The 23,844-nt window shown below is 40.1% G+C and overlaps 1 protein-coding gene across 16 annotated transcripts in view; it reads left to right on the forward strand.

The window, feature by feature from the left end:
* NCALD (neurocalcin delta) overlaps positions 1–23,844 on the forward strand; it is a 471,461-nt gene that overhangs the window by 359,336 nt on the left and 88,281 nt on the right. The window contains exon 1 of one of the 16 annotated variants that reach the window (XM_078353431.1): positions 856–966. The exons of the other annotated variants lie outside the window; for them this stretch is intronic. The gene's annotated coding sequence lies outside the window, so the exon portion shown is untranslated. Of the gene's footprint in view, positions 1–855; positions 967–23,844 lie in introns of those variants that run through there. 16 annotated transcript variants of the gene reach the window in all.

The following is a 23,844-nucleotide window of genomic DNA, read 5'->3' on the forward strand; positions in this document are numbered from 1 at the left end:
CTTTGTGTTTGTGGAACACTGGACCTATTTATTCAATGTTGAGTCCCAGCAAAGGGCTGTGGATAAGAGGACTCAAGAGGGGAGGATCTGGCACCCGTGTGGCCCCAGAGCAAAGTTTTCAGCTTACTCACATGGCTATTTTAAAGTAACACTGCTTTGAAACTCCTTTGGTCATCATTTTTGCTTAGACAGTTTACAATCCAGGAATTGGGAATTTCTGTTATCTGATTTCTACAACCTACTTCGCATCACGATTAGTAGACTGTCTCATCTGTCTCTGAGCCATCACCCACTGGTTTTTATTTTTCTTTCCATCACAAGCGTGGTCTCAGTACATTCATATGGATTGTGACATGGTTTTTAAAATATATTCTCCTCCAACCCCTACCCCTGAGCTTCTCTTTTTATATATTTGCTTGTAAATAAGTTTAATTGGCTAAGAAAACTAATCCAGAATTTTTTATTTTCTTTCCTTTTGTTATAGAGAGAGATGTGCTTCATGCTGGTGATAGTGAGACAAATGGGAACTTCAGGGTGGCATAGATTTTCCTGCAAGTAACTTTAAAGAAAAGACACCAAAGCCTTAAAGAGGAAAGTTGTAGGCATGCTGGAGTCAAAACTTCAGGAGCTGAGGTTGTCAGGGAGCTGTCCGTGATGGTTGTGTGGTGTGTGTGTACACACACTCCCTCTCTCTCACACACACACACACCACAGTGACAGATGACCTATTGAAATAATTTCAGAGCCAGTCTGTGGTTGCTACGACAACCAATGATCTCTTGGCTTTCATCTGGCCATGTGACAGGGACTTTGACGTCAGCTAGAGGCAGAGTCTGTGGCTGAGTCCACACAGTCAAAGGCTTGTGAGAATCTGGTGGATGCTGGACCTTGCTGCTGCTGCTGCTACTGCTGTTTCCAGGGGCTGCAGAGCATGGACTGTTACATTGTGTGCTTCTTCTGAGTGAGGTAATTAGTTTGCTTCATATACAATTGTTAGATGTTTTTATAGCTCATTGTGGTTTTCCCCTCTCTCTTACCTCCTACAAGTTAGTATTCATGAGCAATTATTGTTGTACCAAGGGGAAAATGTGAAGCAGCTTCTAGATGTGAATTTCGGGCAGGCTCTCTGGAATTTGGTTAAATTTGGATTAATGTTCTGTGAAGTAGGTTAAAATATAATCGCCTTGCTTGCTCAACACTTGCTAACATAACATTATTTAGAGGTACGGATTTTGCAGCTTGAGCCAAATATTCTCTCTTGAATTCCAGGAATCCTCCCTTCAGTATTGTTTTGGGTTAAAAACTCCAGCATACCCTTGCAATGTGTTTCTGACTTTTCTTTTTACAATTGCTACTCAATTCTGAATCAGCCTAAAATAGTTTGGAATTTGCTTTCTCTTATTTGCAGCATTCATATTTAGCAACAATAGGAACCACGGGAAATAACATTATAACTGAAACAAAAGTTGGGATTTTGCTTGTAAATAAGACCATTGGTATTCTGAAAGTACCAGGAAAAATTGTCAACAGCTTCCTGTTTAGAGGGAAATTATCGGGAATATGCCAAGGAAGTCAGGGTGGAACCTTTACATGTGTGCATGCAATTGCTTTTGGGTTGTTAGAGCAAAGTGCACATTTCCAGGGTCCTCCACTGAAAATTCAGCTGTGAGGAGAATGTCATGGGATAGTCTTTACTAAGGAGTCATGTAAGCGGTTTTTATTTTTAAAAATTGAAATAATTACCTAAAGAAGAAAGCAATAGCCCTAAACTGAAATGTATCATTGATACAAGTTCCTCTTTCCCTCAAATACAAGTAGTCACTGACAATTTGCTCTGTATCTTCAATGAATAATTAAATAACTGTGATGAATAAGAATTTTATCTCTTTATTCCTATAATACTATATACCACAAATTGTGTTCGTTGTATTGTAGGTTCTTTCTTTCCCAAGTTTAGTGATTTCAAATTTTCTTTCATGACATTCAGGTTGAATTGCTTTGGAGCCTGTGATTTAAAGAATACCTGTAGTACTGGAGTTAGCCAAAGTCTAGATTTATAACCAGCTGTCTAAATCTTACAAGTTTAACAGAAAAACGGACAAATTTTAGAGTACTACGTATAATACAGCTAGTATTTTAAGTAGTAGAAAAAACTGGTTTAACTGTATATATGAATGCTATATATTTACAGTGTGTGAATTATACCTTAATTTAGTGCAAGAATATATTGTTTTAATTTTTATGTTCTTTATTTGCTTCACAATTCTAATAGTATTTATTTTACTCTAGGAGGTGAAAATTTTGAACAGCATTTAGGTACAGTAATAAGTGAATAACTATGGGTATATCAATAATTTCCCATTAGCTCTCAATGAGTGAATATTCATTGAGCTTGCTGGCATTTGACATGTCTATTTTTGGCCAGAGCCTCCATGGAGGATTTTCCAAAAGTCTAATGTGCTTTCATTCTAAGCACATGTACTGAGACATAATCTCATCATTTAATTGATCTCAAATAGTAACCCAGAGGCCATATTCTTAACACCCCTAGAAATATGGTAATGTATATGTAACATTTCAGTTGAGCCCAGATAAGACCAGTAGCACTGTCATTTAAAAGCACTATCTTCGATGAGGTACACTTTGACATTTACTTCTTTTATTCAAAATGTGGAATTATCATTATAGTTTTTCCAGGTAGCAGAGACTTTCTTAGTGCTGTCTCTATGTTTTAAATTAAAATCTTATAATAAGTGTATTCAATGCCCTTTCAAAATAGACTGGATTTCAGCAGTATGAAATATAAGAAAACAATTCATGTAATCCCAGCACTTTGGGAGGCTGAGGTGGGTGGATCACGAGGTCAAGAGATGGAGACCATCCTGGTCAACATGGTGAAACCCCGTCTCTACTAAAAATACAAAAAATTGGCTGGGCATGGTGGCGTGTGTCTGTGGTCCTAGCTACTCAGGAGGCTGAGGCAGGAGAATTGCCTGAACCCAGGAGATGGAGGTTGCTGTGAGCTGAGATCGCGCCACTGCACTCCAGCCTGGGTAACAAGAGCAAAACTCTGTCTCAAAAAAATAATAATAATAACAATAAAAATAATTAAAAAAAGAAAACAATTCAATGTTGATGCAAAATCTCAATGATGAAATTTATCGCTAAAATAAAACAGCCTATGCTGTGAAAGCAGAGATGCTCTAGGATCTACAGGTCTTTTCCTATGGCAAAATAAGAAAGAAAAAAAAGACTCTCAACAGAATCATTTATTTACAGCATTGAGACTGTTGATTTCAAGGTCATGTTTGTTGCAGCTTCAAAAGATGCTGGCAAAGACAATTCACTCTTAGAAACCTGGCTGTTGTATTATTAAATATTTTGTATATAGTTTCAGGCATTCTTTTTTGTTTTTTATTGAGACAAAATTTCACTGTTTCCCAGGCTGGATCGTGGTGGCATAATTTTGGCTCACTGTCTCCCAGGTGCAAGCAATTCTTGTGCCTCAGCCTCCCAAGTAGCTAGGATTACAGGTGCCTGGCTAGTTTTTTGTATTTTTAGTAGAGACGGGGTGAAACCCCATGTTGGCCAGGCTGGTCTCAAACTGCTGAGCTCAGATGATCCACCTGCCTTGGTCTCCCAAAGTGTTGGGATTACAGGTATGAGCCACCGTGCCCAGCCAATTTCAGGCATTCTTAACCTTTTTGGTGCCGTGGACCTCTTTGGCAGCCTGGCAAAGCCTATGGACTTTTCTCAGAATTATGTTTTCAAATGCATAAAATAAAGTATGCAGGGTTACAAGTGAAACCACTTGCACTGAAAAACATTAAATTTTACAAAATTGTGATATGTGCTTTGTTAATAACACATTATTAAATAATGCAATCTAGCAGCAGGTACAGTAAGTACAATAATTTTGAAGTAGTGGTGAGCATAGAAGATATTTCAGGAAATCTACAACAGCTGTAAAATGAGGTGAAAATATCTGTGATTTCTCTTGGCACAATATCACAGGTGCTGTGGTTTGTGGCCTACATTTTAATTGAAGGAAATACTAAATTTCAGTTTGAGGTTAGTGAAACTAAAGATATAGTATTTTTCCCAAGTTCCTCAGGCCGTCTTGAACTTTATCCACTCCTGAGTCAATTGATGCGAGTTAGTGATGCCCTAACTCGTGGTTAGTGGTAACCTAACCCTAAAAGGTGATGGAACTGCCCTGGACAAAACCCATCACCCATTTCCACATTCAGTTTCACTACATCGGATTTTATTCTTTGAGTGTGTGCATTTTGCAGTCTTCTCTAAATTCTGCATGGAAAGGAAGGATATGTTGGTATAGCGACCAAACATATAGCTACATTCCTTTATTTTCCTCCTTGAGATCCATTAACAGACTTGGATGGGGAACCCTTACCTGGTTAGACAGGGGTTAAAAGGAAAACTCATAGTGTTATTGCAAGTTATGCAAGTTAAAACCGTGGGCCACAGAAGTAAGACTATAGCTATTTACAAAAGAGCCTTGATCCACTCAGAGAAGATAAGCAAGTAGCATTTGGATGAAGAATGCTGGCTGTTATTTGAGACTGTAGCTGAAGAAATACTCTAGAAGGCACTTCATGTGCTCATAATATTTGAAGCAAGCATTAAAGAAGGTATGCGGCTTTCCCGCTTAATGTAAAGCACGGACACGTGTGAGTTGATCAGTTGTCACGTTAATTCATTGCTTGAGAGAGAGCCCTAAAGGTTAATCTTCCAGAGATCTCTAGGAAGAGGCATGTTCGAAATTAAGTGGGAATGGGAGACACTGCCTAAGTATCTGAATGCAGCACCTTATTTGGCTTGTTGAAAATTTAAGACCAATACAGAGGGTATTAGTAATATCGTTTACTGTGACTTATGTAAGTAATTGTCTCATTCTACATGTTTCTTTGAATGTGCAGAAAATAGTGCCTGATCTTCCTCTCCAAACCGACAGCGTGACTTTGCAGTTGGTCAGCTGCCATCACAGCCCTACGTTCAGAACGTTCAAAGTCTTCCTTTCTATGACATCAGCACCCACTGTCTCCGCGTAAGAGAATGGGAGCTATGACATTTTGCACAAGCTGTTGTTTAAACTCAATCCAAATCCCTCACATTTGAAATGGAAGCTTAACAATTTGTCTTTATGTGTTCTCAAAGGAATTACGAAAGACATGTTCTCAAACATTTCTTATTCTTTGGATTAGAAAAGAACACTTGCCTTGGGATCTCTGAGTCTCTGTAGCAACTTGATCAAGAAACTTGGAAAAAGTTTAAAATCTCTGACTTCAGGCTGTATTGTCTGCTCCTCAATGCCAGGTGTTTGAAACTTTTCACAAAGGAATGTGCCATTATTTTTCATAAAATCTACTTTTATTTAACTGGTGCTGCATAATGGAGATCTAACTAGAAATAGCATTTCAAAATGCAGTATTTTTTATTGTTTCCAGAAGTGATGCCATAAAAGTTAATACTCACTGATTTTGATATGAAAATTGTATGATAAATATTTAAATTCACCGGAGCCACATTTTCCAAACTAAAAACAGTCTGCCCTTTTTATCTCAGTGTGAACTTTAGGGGTTTTTTTGCATGTATTTCCATAAGTGCCTTTAAATAAAGACACAGCATCCATTTAAAATTTAGTTTATATTAATATAAGCCAGAATGTTCTCAGGTCACGATGAAGTTTCATATTTGATTTGTAGGAAAGGAATCTCTAGCCTGAAAGATATTCCCGCTGTTGCCTGTCTTGATAGGAGGGTTGTTCATGTCTTCTGATCTCTCCCAGTGACTGCAGGAAGACCAACGGCTGTACATTGCTTTTATGCAAGGATGGTTTCTTTAAAAAGATGATTCTGGACTTAGTTTGCTTTAATGAATTTAAGCCCTATCTATTAGAGGTAAATGTCAAGAAAAGTGGTGTATTCTTTGGCTATCTTCTCAGCTGACCCCCACAGACTTTGATATGATTTTTATCACTCAAACTATGATCATATGTGACGACACCATATTTACAATATCGTTGGAGATCAAAAGTAGCATCTCACAAAACTTTCCCCATCCTGTACCTTCCTGTCTTACCATGTATCATGTGCAGCAGTCACTCCATTGGTAAACATTTATTAGCTGACTGCTGCATTGACAGTGTTGTAATAGGCATATGAGGTCCTCCCTGATGGGGCCCTCAAGTGAGATATGCCACTGGCACAGAGAACCCAAGGGTCTTTATGGACCCTGGCTTTTGTTTGCTTGAGCTTTTCTTTGAACATTCAGTCTTTCACGCATTCAGCAAATTTTGAGCACATACTATGTATCAGGCATTGAGCTAGACCCCAGGGTTGCTATGAGGTACAACAGAGGGCAGGTCCCTTCCATCATGGGACATGCAGTCTAACTGTATAGAGAACTTGCTCAGAGATCTCTATGTACCATTAACTGCGGTTCTCTTTCCCACAGCCACGCTGACCACTGGAGTCCAAAAGAGAATTCTAAAAGGGAACAGTACAAAACAGAACATCAAAACAAAACAGACAACCTGGGAAGCATTAGGTTTCACACTAGAGTGAAGCCCCAGAAGAGACACTCTGCAGCTGGTGAACAGCCGGCCTCCTTTGTGAGCAGTCTGTTCTCATCAGTGTCCGGGATTCCAGGTCGTTATGCTCAGTCCTGTTCCCACTTGGCCGGAGGCTATTTGTCCTCTAGTTCAGAAACCAAATAAGACTGGTAGGGACTGACCTTGAGAATATTTTCTTTCATGCAAATACCCTGTTTTATGCAAATAATAAAAACCATCGTATTTTATGAAAAGAGTCCTTAAATTAGCAACATCCGAAAATCTCTCTCCCATCTTCCCTGTGCTAACCCAGTCAGGACAGGGGCACTGCTGTAATGAATAGCCCCCAGTTCTAATGGAATAATCCAACACTGTTCATTTTTTACTCACCCAGAAATCAGGACTGGGAGAAGGGCTATGCTCCACAGAGTCATCCAGGGACTCAGGCTCCATCTATCTAGTTAAACTGATCGGGGGCAAATCCTGTTTCTCCCACTTGCTAGATACTCTGGGCAAGTTACCTAAGACAGTTTTCTTATGCTGAATTATATTAGGACCTCCCTCTTGGATTCTTGAGTCAACTTATTTGGCATAGAAATTGACAGCTATTAGGTACTCAGTAATGTGAACTGTTGTTATTAATCTTCTACTTCTGGTAGTGCTGCCACCACCGTCCCTCAAGGAGGCAGGAGGAAGCAGTCAGAATTGGAAGAGTATTATAATAATAGCTAACACTTCGGAAGCTAGGTAGTCTTCAAAGTTCTTTTTTAAATGACTATTTTTTTTAGCAACATTCCACTTTTATAAATAAGGAAATTGAGACACAGAGAGCTTAAACAAATTACTCAGTGTCACACAAGTATATAATAGAGCTCTAGGCATTTGGCTTCAGAGTCCTGGCTCTTTATTCACTATGCTATATTGCCTTTCAACTTGGAATATACAGCTGATCCTCAAATACCATCATTTCATTAAACATTGTTTTGTTGTAACATTAATGAGAAGAAAGAATTGGTTTTGCTGTCAGTGACATTAAGTGAGGTCTTACTATTATATATTGCATTTTCCCCAGAAGTAATGTCATATGTCGTGGCAGATTTGACTCAACAATAGCCTTACCATTAATTACCACATTAAAAAAATTTTTTTAGAGATGAAGTCTCACTCTGTTGCCCAGGCTGGAGTGCATTGGTATAATCATAGCTCACTGTAACCATGAACCTGGGCTCAAGCAATCCTCCCACCTCAGCTTCTTCAGTAGCCAGGATTACCGGCATATGCCACCATGCCCAGCTAATTTTTTGTTTTTATTTTATAGAGATAGGGTCTTGCTATGTTACCCAGGCTGGTTTTGAACTCCTGTCCTCAAGAGATCCTCCCACCTTGGTCTCCCAGAGGGCTGAGGTTTCAGGCGTGAGTCAGTGCATCACCACATGTTCTTCTAGAATCTTGCTCCTCACCATCAGGAGGTGAAGGCTATTGCCTCTCCCTTTGAACCTAAATGGGCTTATGATTGGTCCAACGGATAGAGTACAGTGGAAATAATGCTAGGTGACTTCTAAGGACAGATCAGAAAAGGAATACAATTTTTTTTCTTTCTGCCTTTTCTTTTTCTTCTTGACATTTTCCCTTAGCATCCAGTCACCACATTGTAGGAAACCCAGACCATATAGAGAGGCCAGGAGTAGGTGTTTCAGCTAACATCTCTTGCTCACGTCTCAGCTGACATCCAGCATCAACTGGCAGGCATGTGAGTGGGCAAGCTTTCAGATGACTGCAGTCCTGGTCTTCGGGTCTTCCTTCCCCTCCTATGCAGGGGAACTATAGATTCACTATCCCTGTTGAACCTTGCCCCAAGTTACAGTTTCATGAACAAAATTAAAGTTGTTATTGTCTTAAGCCCATAGGATTTGGGAGTGGGGGTAATTTCTTAAGCAGTCACAGTAACTAGAACATTGGGGTACTTAGAAATGAGTGAAATGCCTGTGTAGAGAGCTAAACTTCAGGTACATGTGGATTATTAAACAGACTTTTGTGATTTGGCCTAACCTAACCCAACTTCTGGAGGAAAATATATTTCTGTTACCAACCAAATTACAAATAAGCTTTAGGAGCACATCCTGCTTGGAAATTTGGAACAATGTCCTATATGTTAATGCTGTTGCTGGTTCTAGGAAAAGATTTGGGCTACACTGAGGCCACACTACATGCCTTAGCAATACCTCGCTCACTGTCCCCCGCTGGCTGGGACCCTCGCTGCAGGAGAGTGCAGTGTGGATGGCAGTACTATTAACATCTGTCCTAGACCGTTGCTCAGTTCTCCTTGTCCACCTTTGTCTCCCCTTCCTGTACCTACTCTGTCTAAATTGCTGCCTTCTTGTCTACTGTTAGAGCCTGCTGTTTCTTTGACACTCTCTTTTGGCCCATTTCCTATGTTTCTAGGACAATTTTTCTGCTCTAATGGTTTGTAGTAAAGCTAGGGTATTCTCCTTAGCCAGGTAAAATTTAGCTAATTCAACAAAATCTTTTCCTCTTAGTAAAGTTGCCAAAATGGCAGCTGTCCCATTGGACTGGCCAAAATGGCAGCTGTCCCATTGGCTCCACATGTTGGTCAGACCTTGCATTTGAAATCCTCAGAAATGTGGTCCTTGTATTATTACTCAAAGAGGCATCCCTTTCCCTTCTGCTGTCATGAAATCGGTGCCCCAACTCTCTTATTTGCTTAAGCTTCACCCCATCCTAATGGTCTTTTCCTCTTCCCTCAACAAGGCTCTCATTCATTTATTCATTCTACATTTGTTAGCTGTACAATGAGCCCTAGAGTTGAGCACCTATGAAATTCCTTTCATGTCTGAGGACTGGTAAGGCTTCTCCAGTTGTTCCTCATTTGCTCACCATAGACACAGGGCAGATGTGGTGAAATCACCCAGACTTTCCAATAACCAGGATATGTCCCACCTCATCCAAGATGTTTCAGCTAAGTAGGATACTGCACAAGTAATATAGGACCAGCCAGTCTTTGAAAAGGTGACAGTCTAGTTAGGGACACTGGATGGCATCTGCAGTTGAGGACCAGAGCTACATCTCTCACCCTGGCTACAACCTCCCACAGTGCCCAGGGTCACACTGGACATACAGTGCTGACTCTTTACATCTCTATTAGGTGATTAGTGAATATATTAACCCAAGACGATATATGGCATTGAGATGACTTTGGAGAGGAAGTGAGCTTTTGAGTTGGGCCTAAAGGATGGAGAGTGTCTGGCATGAGTAGCAAAAGTGAAAGGATAATCCTTCATTGGGAAGCACGATGAGGACATCCTACTGACAGAAATAGGACACCTCCCCATTTGGAGTCAAGAACATGGTTGGGAAAAGGAAAAAAAATGTAGAATCTATATGGTGGGACCATGGAGGATCTAGGATTTATCCACTTAAGCTGGATTTGATCTGATAGACACTAGGAAGCTGGGGAAAGCTGGGAACAGGGAAGGGATGTACATGTTAAAAGGTGTGAGAATATTTTAGTGACTCTGCTACCTTTCACTTTACATAGCTCGTTTAAATCCTTGCTAAGTTAGAGATTCCCTTTTTGTTCATTTTTTCTCAGAGATAAGTTTTAACTTTTTAAATTTTAAAAAATGCGAATTCTCTTTTGCCCTCCATATGGCGTGAGTAGCCGTTTTAACTTTAGGTGGTTATATCCATTGGCAGAGCTGTGTAACTTCATAGTTTTAAACACATGACATGCTACTAATCAGTCATATTAAGTTCTAAGCCAATTTTATAAGTCAAGCCTTTGCAACATTTTCTATAAAACTAAAAACTATACTATAATGAGTATATAATGAAAACTGTTATAATTATATATACATATGTGTGTGTATAAAATGAAACCCCTGGGACATTGCACCATTATGCTGAAAAATCTTTGAATCATGTCACCAATGAAAAACTAAATGGTGTTCGGTGAAGTTTTGGTTGTAAGTTGTGAGTGCATTGTGTTACATCTGAAATCTCTGAATGCTGATCATCAATATCTGTGTCTGGCAACTGTCAGAATGTTCTTAACCAAAGCATGACATCTTTAAGAAAAATATTACAAATTATACATGCAAAAAACTATGTATAATATATATGTACAATACAAAGAATAATAGAAAACAAATCCCTGGGTAGCCCACAAAAACACCATCAGTATACTTTACATTCTAGTAAAGTATACTGCGTTATTATTGATGATGATTTCACTCTAGCAGCACGCAGATTCACACGTCCCTAAGGTCCAACACCAGAAGGAAATTGAATCGGCCATATATTTCTTAGCTCCTTGATCACATAAAGATTTTAAACCAGTTGAGTCATTTATTTCAGTCTCTGATGGTGAATGAAAGGTATGCTTTCCCCTTACAAGACATCACTTGCCATTGCTGCTGGCAATTGTGAAGGTTTGGAAATTGGTTTCTGTGTCCAGTGGCCTTTGCCCTGAGGCCATTGCCCATGCTGTGCTCCTTGTCATCTCCTGGCTATTCAGGAGGGAATGGTCAGGGAACCCTTGGTGAGCCCTGAGCTCCCATACAAACCCAGCTGCCTGGGGTGGTTGAAGCAAACCATTCTCTCTTTCAGGGTCAATATATATGTATATTCAGAGTATATTTTACAAAATAGAAGCTATTTAATCATTAAAGATGCAACCTTTGGTTCAAATTCCACTTTGTAAAAGAAATTGTCACTAGATCTGTTGTGCCCACTTTGAAAAATGTTGATCAACTTCCAATTTTTAAAGGTCAATCTATTACTATTTAGAAATAGAATTCTCTTTCTCTTTCTCCTCAGACTGTCAAAACAGCCTATGGATTATAGCCAAGGACTGATCAAAAGTCCATTAAGTGTTCCATCAGCACCCCTGTCAGGAGGGGTATTTTGTTAGAGCCACAAAAGGCATAAAACTTAGTTATGCTTCAGGTTAACTAAAAGACATTGATTACTAAATGCCATAAAAAAGGAAAGTTTTCACTGAAATCATGTTATATCATGCCTGGATTTAAAATTAACAGGGACTTTTTTGTTGTGGTAAAACATACATATAAATGTTACATTTTAACCATCTTTATGTGGATGTTCACTAAGTACATTCGCATTATTGTGCAGCTATTACCTTTGCACGTCTCCAGAACTTTCTCATCTTCCCAAGCTGAGACTCCTTCCCCATTAAACTCACCCCCTGTCACCCTCCTCATCAACCCCAGCCAACCACCATTCTACTGTTTTTAAACATGGACATTTTTGGGGCATTTAAAATAAACCTGCCTTTCCTCTTTCTCTTGCATAAGCTCTTTAACTAATAAAATCTGTTAGAAGTCCTAAATTAATTGAAAGTTTCTTAGGTTTACACACGTGGGCAAAAGGTACACAAAAAACAAACATCTGTTTCATGACAGATGTATTAGACATACAACATTGGAGTATGTTTCGATGTTAAAGGAAAGGAGATTGTAGGCTGAAGTATGTGTTCTAAATCACTTATTTAAACCAGTACAATTTTTATATAATCACTCAACTAACCAGCCATTCAGCCTGGGAGACTTTGTAGTTCTAGTACTGTATTTAGATAGTCTTATGTTTGTCTTCTATTAATATTCATTTTAAATAACTTAAGTATAGAATCAATATATATTTCTGGTAGACCATTTGGAAAAGACAGAAGAGTATAAAGAACAGAAGAAACATCATTCTTAATGTTCTACTGTCTAAAAGTAACCACTACTAATATTTTTAAATTAAAAAACATTATACTTAATTTTACTTTATTTCAACAGAAGAAAAAGAACTCTGAAATGAAATTGAGGATTTCAACTTCACACAGTTGTTTAAGAGTTACTGTTTCTAACTAATTTTCATTTATTAAAAATTAAAGATCAAACATTAAGAGTTTGAGGAGTAACTTAAAAAACAAATTGTTTCATAATGAGTACAGGCTTATATTTTTAGTTAATAAAGCTTAGTTAACTGTCTCAGGAAAACAGAAAAACTGCAGATAATCAAACAAAAATACCCTTGGTAGGGGAAGCGGTTTTAAAACCGAGTTCAAAACCAAATCCCACCTTTAGGATTATTTTCTTGGTGAAAATTATATAAAGAATGTAATCTGCAAGGAATATAGTTCATAAAGTCATAAACCACTTTCAGAAGGAAAAATGAACTATACAATAGGGAAGTGATTCTTTCCCCCAGTGAGCTAGCACTCACGGGAAATATAGGAGAACTCCCTACATCTCTTGACCCTCCCCTTTGACCAGAGAGGCTTAACTTTGTTTGCTTCAAACATCAGCATTTTTTATGTTCCACAAATTGTTTAAACACATACAGTATTTTAGTTTGCCTTATATTTGGGGCATGATTGCCCTTTATATATATTTATTCTTCCAAAGTTTCTAATTATCTTTGTCTTCTCTGATTGACCTGGAGAAACTAAAATCTTCAGTACATATGTGGCATGTCATAGCTTAATTTTTGATGCTTAATTATTCAGTCTAGTCATGGTAACCTCTTTCTTACTGAAGATGCTCTCCACTGAGCCCTCTGTGCCTCCTTTCTAACATGGATAGATTTACGCTCTTCTACTAGAATTTCTTTCCATCACAACTGGATTATTTTCCTTGTCTCCACATTGTCTCCCTTTCCAGATTCATTTTCAGTTTTGATAGAGCATATTTTAATTTTTTTTCAAAATAACAGAAGGGCTCTGTCTTTGTAGATCTTCATTTTGACCTCATAATTGAAAAACGCTCCAAATTACTTTCTATCACAATTTTATGGACTTTGTTTCACCGTCTCCTAGCAACCTGGAAGCAGATGCAGCATCTGCTGCCATTTTGATTTTGATTCCTTTAAAGGTAGCTCCATCTCCCACCCCTGTCCCATGAACCTTTAGGATTTTCTTGTTGTACTTGGAGGTAATAAATTTTACCTGGAAGTGTCCAGATTTTTTTTTTCATTATTACTCCTCTTCATACTTTTTAAATCCAAAGATTCAAGGTTTATTCAGCCCAGAAAAATATTCTTCTATAATTTATTTGACGTGTTGATCTCTGTTTCCTTTGTTTTCTCCTCTAGTAGCTCTTACTATGGAAAGAACAGTAGATCTCTTAGCTCTAGGAGATGTTAGGGCTCTTGGATCTCTCCTCCGTGGTCTTAACTTTTCTCTCATCTATTCTTTCTTCCCTTTTATGTGCATTCATAGGATTTTCTCACTTTTGTGTTCTGGATCTCAAATTTATTTCTGAGTCATTTTATTTCAATTATTCAGCCTTTCCATTGAGCATCTTTGTAAAATCATTTTTTTATGTTTGTGAATGCAGACTTCTCTCAAATATCCCTAAAAATAGTACCTTTTTTTTTTTTTTAAAGTTACCTTCTTTGTCCTTAGTTTCAACTCCATTTCCTTTATTATCAGATGTTCTGTTGCTCTTCTGGATCCTTCTCTCATATGTTCTTGGTTTTCCTTCAATAACCAGTAATTTGACTGGCCGAATCATATTTATGAATGAAGGGCTGGGTTGACTAGTAGAGGTGACTGGAGGGATTTCCTTGGCAGTTATATAGGAATGGTTTTCCACCACACTCCTCCTCGTGAATGGAAGGGCTGGCAGTTTGGCTGGCAGGAGGCACATGTGACAGTGGGAAGCAGACAGGCAAGCTTATGACTGTCCTGACTGCCAGAACCAGGAAGCCTTTATTTTTAGGGATGAACTACATTTGTGTACTGCCCTTCTGTGCAAATCTTGAAGGGGGGTAGAAAGAGATGGAAAACAACATTCTTCAGTCTTTTTTTTATTAATTACCTTGACTGTTCCTTCTCCCTGTGGCTCCAGACCTGAATTCTTCAGGGTTCTGTTGAAAAGAACAGCTCTCATCTCTTCATTCTCTCTCTCTCAAATCTATTTTACATTGTGGTTTTTGTTGGCTCAATCCAAACATATCTGTTGGCCATTTTCTAGAAATTTCTTAAAATTTCTGTCTACTGATGGTAACTTTTCTTGACTTCCATCCCAGTTCTATGATTTATTCCTTTTTCATACATAGTTTCTGCTACTTAGTTGGAATTTGTGAAGGAAGAATAGGCAGACTGTCATGTTTAGTCTGCCATCCTGAAGAGAGATTATATTAACTTTGGAATGGCTGCCCCATTGTGCTGATACATGATTGGCATGAGGCCATGGCACATGCCTTACTTTTCATGACGCTATTTCTCCTTCCTTGATGGCCCAGACAGTACCCCAACCCTGACTGACCATGTGATTAATATGGATCATTATACAAGGACAACAAAGTGAAAGCAGATTTCCCATTCCAGCCATCAAATCCACCATATCTGCCTCATCCAGGCACTGTATCATTCTTCAGGACTCCACGTAGGCCCCATTCCTAACTTCTCCAGTATTCCTGTCAAATGCACACCTAAATCAGACCACTAACCACACAGTTCTACAATTTTTTATCTGTCTCCTTCATTAAGCTACAAGCTTCCTAAAGGTAAACATGGTGCCTCATTTCATATCTGCATCCTCAGTGCACCCCATGGGGACTGGGATTAAGTGCCCAACGAAGACTGAATAACTCAGGAACTGAATGAATGAACAAAGAAATGAGTAAGCTTGATGTTGACCTGGGAAACAGGTGTGTTGTCTTTCTTTGCAGCTGAGGCTACTGACCTCCTTTTTAGTCATGCAAAGCTTTGGGGAAGGGTGTTTTGGGCAGAAGGAGCAGTATGGATGAAGAGGAGGCAAACTGGAGCATAGCTTCCTTAGGAGGGGACTGGTAGAAATTGTCCCCAGATGATTATTAATTCACCCAAAGAAAATCTCTAAACTCTGTCATATCCTTTTCTGCAGAGTGGCAGTCTAACTCCAGGGTTCTTCTCATCTTTGCCAGTTCAGTGAATGCAGGTCTAAATGGAGCTGTTTTGTTCTAGCAGAAAGGTTGGGTCGTCAGTTCAATAGGTGTCAGTAAAGGCTCTTTCATGGTTCTATATAATCAGTCTTCTTTGCAAATTTGCATTAAAGCATCTGCTTATACTTGTATTAAGTAGCATTATTTGTACTAAGCTTTCAGTTCACAGGGACATTATGAAATCAAAGACAGCTTAGAATGGAGCTTTCAAGTCATCCTTGGGCTCCTGTTGCCTGCTGGAAGTAGATAAAGCATGACCCCCTCAGCCAACAGACTCTGCTACTCCTGTGATGTTTGTTGGAACTTCCTTGCTCCAATGCCTCCGACTCCAGTCACCACCTGAAAGTCCTCTCCAGAAGTTGGAGTTCTTTGCTTCTATTTCTGCAAACTTAATATTTTTTTTAAAAAAATTAATAGTTTTCAAAAGGAAGCAGGCTCTTAGTTCCTGGTTAATTGAAATTAGTCGTGTAATTTTGAGATGTGTTATTCTATTCACAAAGCAGGTACCTGATATGTGTTTGTCCCTGAGTGAAAGAATGAATTACACATTAGAGAAAAGATTGGGTTTGTCCGTCCTGCAATTGCAGTGAAGGGGCACATTGGCTGGGAATTATCCCGGGTAAGTACAGAGACCTGCTTTGGATCAGAAACCATTTGTTCTTTCCGTTTTAGCCATTTTCAGTCTGATCATGTGCTATACACATCATTCGTCTCTTGTCTTTGCGGATAATTAATTCCAGGATTTAGAACATCACTAAAGACATCTCAGTAGGGTTCTTTTGTTTGTCTATAGGATTGTCAGGGGTCCATGCTGTTCCCAAGGATCTTATTCCTCACCTGATGAGGCAGAGACCCTGACTCAAATGGCATACCCATCACATCCTCAACTTCTCAGCACCAAACTGAATTTGTTTTAAGAATGAAGCCACTAGCATTAGATGTGTGACACTATAAGACAGGATATTCTCAGCTATATGACTCAGGGGCTGCCTTGGCAACCATCAGTGAAATGCTAGGCTCTCCTAATAGGTAAGTGAGGTCTTGGAATGCTAACAGTGTCAAGTCAGTGGCATAAAGGGACACATACTCAGCAGCCCTTGATGAAGTCAAGGCTAGAGATACCAAGAGAGAAATGGCTGCATGAAGGTTGCTCAGGCAGAGAAGATAAAGTTCTCACATTACCCCAGCCTCCAGCTGGATCTGAGCTGCTGGGTCAGTGGAGAGGAGCACCAGCCCAAACGGATCCCCAAGGGCTCTGTTTGGAATCTTCCCAGAAGCCTGAGAGGAGAGGTACAGTGTCTAAGCACAGGGCCCTCCAGTCATTGGCATCAGAATCACAGCCACAGTGGTGTGGTTGAAAGAGGCAGATTCCTGAGATCAAATTCAGAACTTTGTAATCAGAATCTACAGAGGTGGGGCTTGGGATCTGCCTCTATAAAAATCCTCCTAGGTGATTCTTAACTCATACCAGCTAAATCTTGAGCGCCTCCAACATCTCCTAATCTCCTCACTCTGTGAAGATCTTGTGCTGTGGACAGATGGCCAAGCACCAGAAGTTTCAGTCAATCATGTGTGGTCAGCACATAACATGAGAAGAAAGTCTGTGCCCTTGAATTTAACAAGTAGTGCTGGAATACAGGCACTGTGTTAGGTCTTGATGGCAATCCTTGCCTCTAGGGGACAGTAAGTTACGAAGTCATAATCTGTACTCTAAGCCCAATGTGATGAACCATGTCGCATCGCTAAAAACCCCTGCTGTGGATTTATGCCACTGCTGACAAAGAGATCCAATGCCAGCAGGAATTTATCAGCACAGATCACTACACAACCTGAGCATATTCCCTATTTATGAGGAGCAACCTAAGGATGGGGCCAATCTACAAAGTTCCCAACAGAACTGACACAGATCCCCTTAGTAGGGCTGCCCAAAAGATTGAGGCTGTCAGACTTGGATATCTGGTCACCCTAAGTTGACAAGCCTAAAGGGCAGACAGCGTGCTCCCTTTTTCTTCCTAGAAGGCTTAGTGCAGCATTCAGTTTATAGTAGATACAGAGAGCCATTGTTAAATGGTTCTTATGCAAACAAGGCTGACCTAGGTGCTGGCCATGAGGGAATGCGGAAGCGGAGAGCCCAGCTAGTGGGACTGCCATGCCTTGGGTAGATACTCTCACATTCATGGCGCCTACTGCCTCCACCATGACTCACTCCCCATGCACTCCATCACTTGTGAGACAAGATGTGACAAGCAGGTGTGAAAGTTGTGTCTCATAACCTAAATCTGTCTCTCTCTTTTGCTCTTTCTAACTTCATGGGAGTAAACCTCTCTTCAAATCACACATGAGTTAATATAAAGCTTTTAAAAATTCAATCATATTTCCCCATTGGTGAACTTGATCATTTCAGAGTTACATCATCATTTTGGATTTTTTTTTTCTCCTCAAGGGTAATACATGAATGAACTGTACACAAGGGAAGTTCCTGTTTTAAGAAAGCTGTGTAAGTGGAAGAATACTTTGGTTAGTTATTTCTTTCATAGTAGGGCCCCACCTTCTTTAAGTTGAAGCCCACCTGTTTCAAGGAAAACAGCTGGCCAACAAGACAGCATTGGCTTTGTGGAAATCTGCCAAAGAAATTTCAAGATATTGTATTCTTTTGATTCATATTCCCAAGTTGCTATCCAGAGGAAAGATATTAGCGGAAGGGAAGAATAGCAGCCATTTATAGGTAATTAGTGAGACTATGGTATATGATTCATTGAATTCCATCCTAGATCCCTATTTATAATTATTGGAGATTTCTTGGCAATGCTTAAGAGACAAATTACCCCAATCCCCTTACTTGTCATAGCACCATTTTAACTTTGCATACGTGGTACTCCATGACTATTGAATTAGTCATTTTTATTATGTACCTTTGAGGTACATTAGCATTAATCCTCTTTACTGAATGAGAAAACTAAGCCTGGACAAAATTGATTCTGGCCCAAGAGCATATAATAATCAGAGTCGTGTCCATAATTCTTAAATCTCTTCCCTCTGAGAAAGCACATGTTTTTCAGTGGGAAATAGCCTCAATGGGAGGTACGTAGGCCAACATTTAGGAAATGCATTTTTATTTATATCACTAGTCCTATGTTTAGAAAAAGGAACATTCAGCTCTAGTCTCACATGAGAATCAGCTAGAGAGCTTTAATAAAATGTCGCTGCCGGGGTCTCTCTCCCAGGGGTTCTGATTGATTTGGTCAAGTATGAGGCCTAGGCACAGGTCTTTTGTATTAGGTGAGGAAAAAGCTTCCTAGGTGATGCTCATGTGTGGGGAGCATAGTGAATCCTGATCCTGGCAAAATTCTAAAACTGACCCCACAGTTTCCCCCATGGTCTCCACCATCCTGCCATTAGAACCCCTGCATGTGGAACCTTCTGGAAACTTATACATTTAGCCTGGCTTATAGCATTTTGTTACCAGAGAGGGAGCACTAGCACAGAGTGGATTAGGAGTTTAGCTGTAGTAGAGATAGATTGCTCTGGCAGAGGAACGGAGAGAGCAAACCCATGGTATGGTGCACTGAACTGACTAGTGAGGGAGGGGTGAGCTGAGAACCCTGGGCTGCCCTAAGACGATGATAGCACTGGAGTGCCATGCTCCCAGGCAGGGCTTCTTGAGGATAAGTTGGTAGAACCTGATGTGGAATGGAAAATCAAGGGAGGCTTCTTGATTCAGAGCAGCATGCCCTTTGAAGTCAGACTGCCTAGGTTCAAATCCTGACTCAATCACTAAAGCTCTGTGACCTTGGGCAACTTACAAACTCTCAAATGATTCATTTCCTGATTTGGAAAAGTAAAAAATTGCAACTACCTCATAAATTTTTGGGACAAGGAGATGAGATAATATATGATGTAATATAGTACGGTCCACTCCTATCCCTTTCCGGGGTCACTGGATCACCATCACATTCTCTCTATTAAAATGGGGATGGACCATGACCCTCTCCTGTAAGGTAACCCATTCTCACAAGGAAATACAAGGTTAGATTTAAGATGGTGAATGCTTTGTGGTCCCAGAAGCAAGAAATTTCATGGAAAGCAATTTAGAAGGGAGGTCCTTGGCTTCAGAATAGTAGAGTAGAGCCATGGGACCCATGATGTGTCCTTGGACCAAAGAATGAGAACAGGTACCAGGAGGCCAAATGGGATTGTGGCCAGACTTGGGTCAAAGAACACAGAGAGAACCAAAGCCAGAAGTTATGGGGCCAAGTCCAAGAGAACTGATGACCCAGAAACCAAGGAAGGTGCCCAGGGCTGAGGGCAGTGGCTTCAGGAAAAGCATGCTAGAGAACAGGTAGAGTTGTTTTGTTCTCTGCCTCCTTGGAAAGTTTGTTAAGCCAAGGAGGTCCCTGAAATCCACATCTTAGCAGGCCATTCTGACAAGCATGTTTGCTACTAGGAAGATTCAATTTCTTTTCTTTTCTTTTCTTTTTTTTTTTTTTTTGAGGCGGAGTTTCGCTCTTGTTACCCAGGCTGGAGTGCAATGGCGCGATCTCGGCTCACCACAACCTCCGCCTCCTGGGTTCAGGCAATTCTCCTGCCTCAGCCTCCTGAGTAGCTGGGATTACAGGCACGCGCCACCATGCCTAGCTAATTTTTTGTATTTTTAGTAGAGACAGGGTTTCACCATGTTGACCAGGATGGTCTTGATCTCCTGACCTCATGATCCACCCACCTTGGCCTCCCAAAGTGCTGGATTACAGGAAGATTCAATTTCTAAATCAGAGTCCTTGGATTCTGCTCTAAGACTGTGGGCCTATCAGCATTTCCCACAGTGGATCCTACAAAAGGCTGGTTCTAGGGTTGTTTCAGGGTAAATATAGTTGCTGGATGAATTAAAGATAGCATGTTTCTTCACTGGAGGACTCTTCAGTGCTTTTAATTTGCTTATAAATCTCTAAGAGGAGGATGGATAAGACATGTTTCCCTAACTAATTTGACCATGGGACCCATTCTTAGCATTAGAATCCCTAACTCCTACAACTTTTGCCATCTCAACTTGAAGATTCTGCCCTTAGGCCAGACCCAAGTCTAGTCTCAGGGGTATATAGGACTCTCTGTGGGATGTAGGCTCATTCCCAGGCTCCTACCACTCAGGTAGAGGCACAAGATGAAGCTGTGAACCGAGTGGAAGGCCCAGGCCTGCCTTGTTCATATTCTCTCTGGCACATAATTATGACTCAGTGCCTATTTGTGGAATAATTATTCATTGAATGAATGGGATAACCTAGTTCATGCCAAACTCTGATTGCTGATATAGATAGTACCTTGGGTATATCCAGGGTTAAGTACTCAACTGACATGAAGATGTGTTGGGGAAATGTGGTTTCTTAGGCTACTTTGTATGAAACTAAATAAGAAAACATAAATTGTCCTGAATGGGTGCTTTTCTCCTGTCACCTATCCAAAATGACTTCATAATAACCTTGCCCACCTCACTTCAACGGTCATAAAAGTGGTGTGCCAAAATTAAACTCTTCACAAATATACAATATGATCCTAATAACTTCCTTCGGTGTTAGACTCATCTGTTGATGTCCTTGTAGGCTCTTTGGTACCCAGTCTGAACCTTTGTGACTATCTAAGCATATGGCAGTAAAACACTCCCCCACGTGTGTTTTATAACCACAGGCTTTGCAAGCTTAAATGGAGAAGAGAGATTAAACAAGAATGGGCTATTTTCCTTGACTGTTTTATCATGGGTAATATTTAAGCAGTTTCCTAAATAAGCAAAGCTTTTCTTCTGTGCTTCACGCTCCTGCATCCTAGGAATGATGTGTTTTATGGGAACTTTTGTTTACCCCACCTCCACCCTGAACTTGCTGATCTGGAGGTACTGTGATGCTAGCTGGACTGGTCCCGGCCAAGGCTCTGCAGACACAGTCCTAGCCAAGGCACTGCCTCATGTGGGCGCCATATCTTGTTATTGCTCATGGGTTTCATCCAACTGCACCTACCCTAGAGCAGTTCTTTTTTTACTTTTATTTTTTGAAGGGGGTAGGTAGAAAGAAAAGAAAGTAACTTTGATGTGGAGGTGGGGGCCTGGAACTTAGATCCACAGCTACAACAGCAAGGAAAGTGAACCATTGTGTCTGAACTCTGAGTTTCAAGTTGTGTTTGAATTGGAGAGTTGAATTTAAACCTTATTGTCACACATAACAGCGCATGAAAACACAGTGGCCATAGATTTTTAACCCTGCATAATACAGCCTAAAGATTTTATCTATTTTTTTTAAAAATGTATTTATATAAACAGTCTTCAACCAGCATAAAGATGAAACCACATTTAGTTTTAAATGAAAGAAATCACTGTGTTGAAAATAAAATCACTTGAAATCATGACTTTTGGGAAATCTAGACTGTGCCTGTCTCTGCCCTGTGCCTTGAGAGAGAGAGAGACTCGGAAGTCTGCGCTGCTTGCCAAGTGTGTCAGGAGTCCTGCTTGTCCCAGATGTTAGCTGGCACGCATGGACAAGCCACTCGCTCTAACTTTGTTTTTTCCTGGTGAAGAAATAGCAACTACTTGCCAGCCTACTTCTTTGCAGAAAGCCCCCCAGGAATTTGCATAGTCAATCTGTCATTTGAAATCATTTATTCAGAGCAAATCGTTGCCATCTGAGAGTAAGAAGGAGTCTGTTTTCAGGGAGGTCTTAGGTAATGGGAGAAAATACAGAAAACAATATTTACAATAATCTCGGCTACTGATTATAACATCACCTCTTGCTGAGATTTCTCATATGCCAAGCATATTTAGCTACTTGGAGCTCTTGATTTTTAGAAATAAATAATACAAGAGAACCAATTAATGTGCCTTTGGCTATTCCAAACCAGTCTGGTACCTACATGAAAACACTGGTTATTTTGGTATCCAGTTGGAGAGCATGGGGACACACGGCAGGTTTTCTGAAAATCAAAGCTCTCTTCCTGAAAGATACAGCCACAAAGGATGCATTTCTGAGATCCAATGTTTCCTGGCTTATTCCAATAACAATGGTGCTGTTAGGAACCATTCACAGCTATAGGACTCTTCTTTATGCTCAATGCCAGGAACAACAAAAGCCTCATCAATCTGTGAATGATCTTTGCTCATGTTAGAATTCTAACCCCCCGACAGTGCTGTCGGTTCTCCTATCCAGGGTTGGTCTGTTCTCCCTTCAGCTGGGCTGGACAGCACTGATCCACAGTCCTTCAAAGGTAAGTGGCTCAGCCTTTGTAATTAGGTTACCTGATTCCCCCCATCCCATCCCCGGGCTAATTTTGTTTGAGATTTCACAGTGCTTCTAAATTTATAGATGTAAACAGACAGGGATATGCTTTTCTTCAAGTCATTTATTAGAATCAAAATCAGGAAGAGTTTTTAACCTTGATGTGGTTTTGCTGGTGAAAGACTCTGTTACAGGTTAAGTGTTGGAAATGTTAGCCAGTGTCTCAGCAAAAAATAATAATAATAAAATAAAGAAAAAAGAAAAGAAATGTGCATTTACATCTAACCGTGCCTACTGGTTTTGGTTTTGTAAGATGTGGGTCAGTGAATCACAGCCAATTTGAGGATCTAATCCCTAGATTATTTTCCAAGGGAAAGGAATATGATCTTCCACTATTAGGTTTGGAAACATCTAGAGTATGTTCACCTAAAAGCTTATAGGTAGTATATTGTAATTCATTTTCATTATGAAGAGGGAGAACCAGAGCAATAGGACATCACTAATGAGCTGTTTAAAATACTAGGAAACATTAGTCTCATGGATATAAATAAATTGGGCATAGAACACCAAGTTTAACACTGAACACTGTGGTTTTAGCACACAAGAAGTAGACATGTTATTAGTTTCCTATTGCTGCGATCACAAATCATCTCAAATTTAGTGGCCTAAAAACAACAAATGGATGATTTTGCAGTTTCAGAGGTCAGAAGCCTAAAGGTCAGCAGGGCAACCTTTCCCTCTGGAGGCTCTAGGGGAGAAGCCGTCTTCTTGCCTTTCCAGCTCCTCAAGGTTGACTGCCTGCCTTTAGCTCACAGCCTACAGAACTCAGACCTTGCTTCCACCATTGCCTCACCTCTGACTTCAAAGACAAAGCTTCTGCCTCCCTCTCACAAGAACCTTGGTGACCATACTGGGCACACCTGAATAATCCAGAATAAGAATAACCTTCCCTCCTCAAGATTCTTAACTTAATCAGATCCACAAAAATCCCTTTTGCCCTGCAAAGCAACCCATTCACTGGTTTCAGGGATTAGGATGTGGATATCTTTGGAAGGCCATTATTCTGCC

The sequence above is a fragment of the Callithrix jacchus genome, chromosome 16 (assembly GCF_049354715.1).
Source record: "Callithrix jacchus isolate 240 chromosome 16, calJac240_pri, whole genome shotgun sequence".
Classification (NCBI taxonomy): domain Eukaryota; kingdom Metazoa; phylum Chordata; class Mammalia; order Primates; family Cebidae; genus Callithrix; species Callithrix jacchus.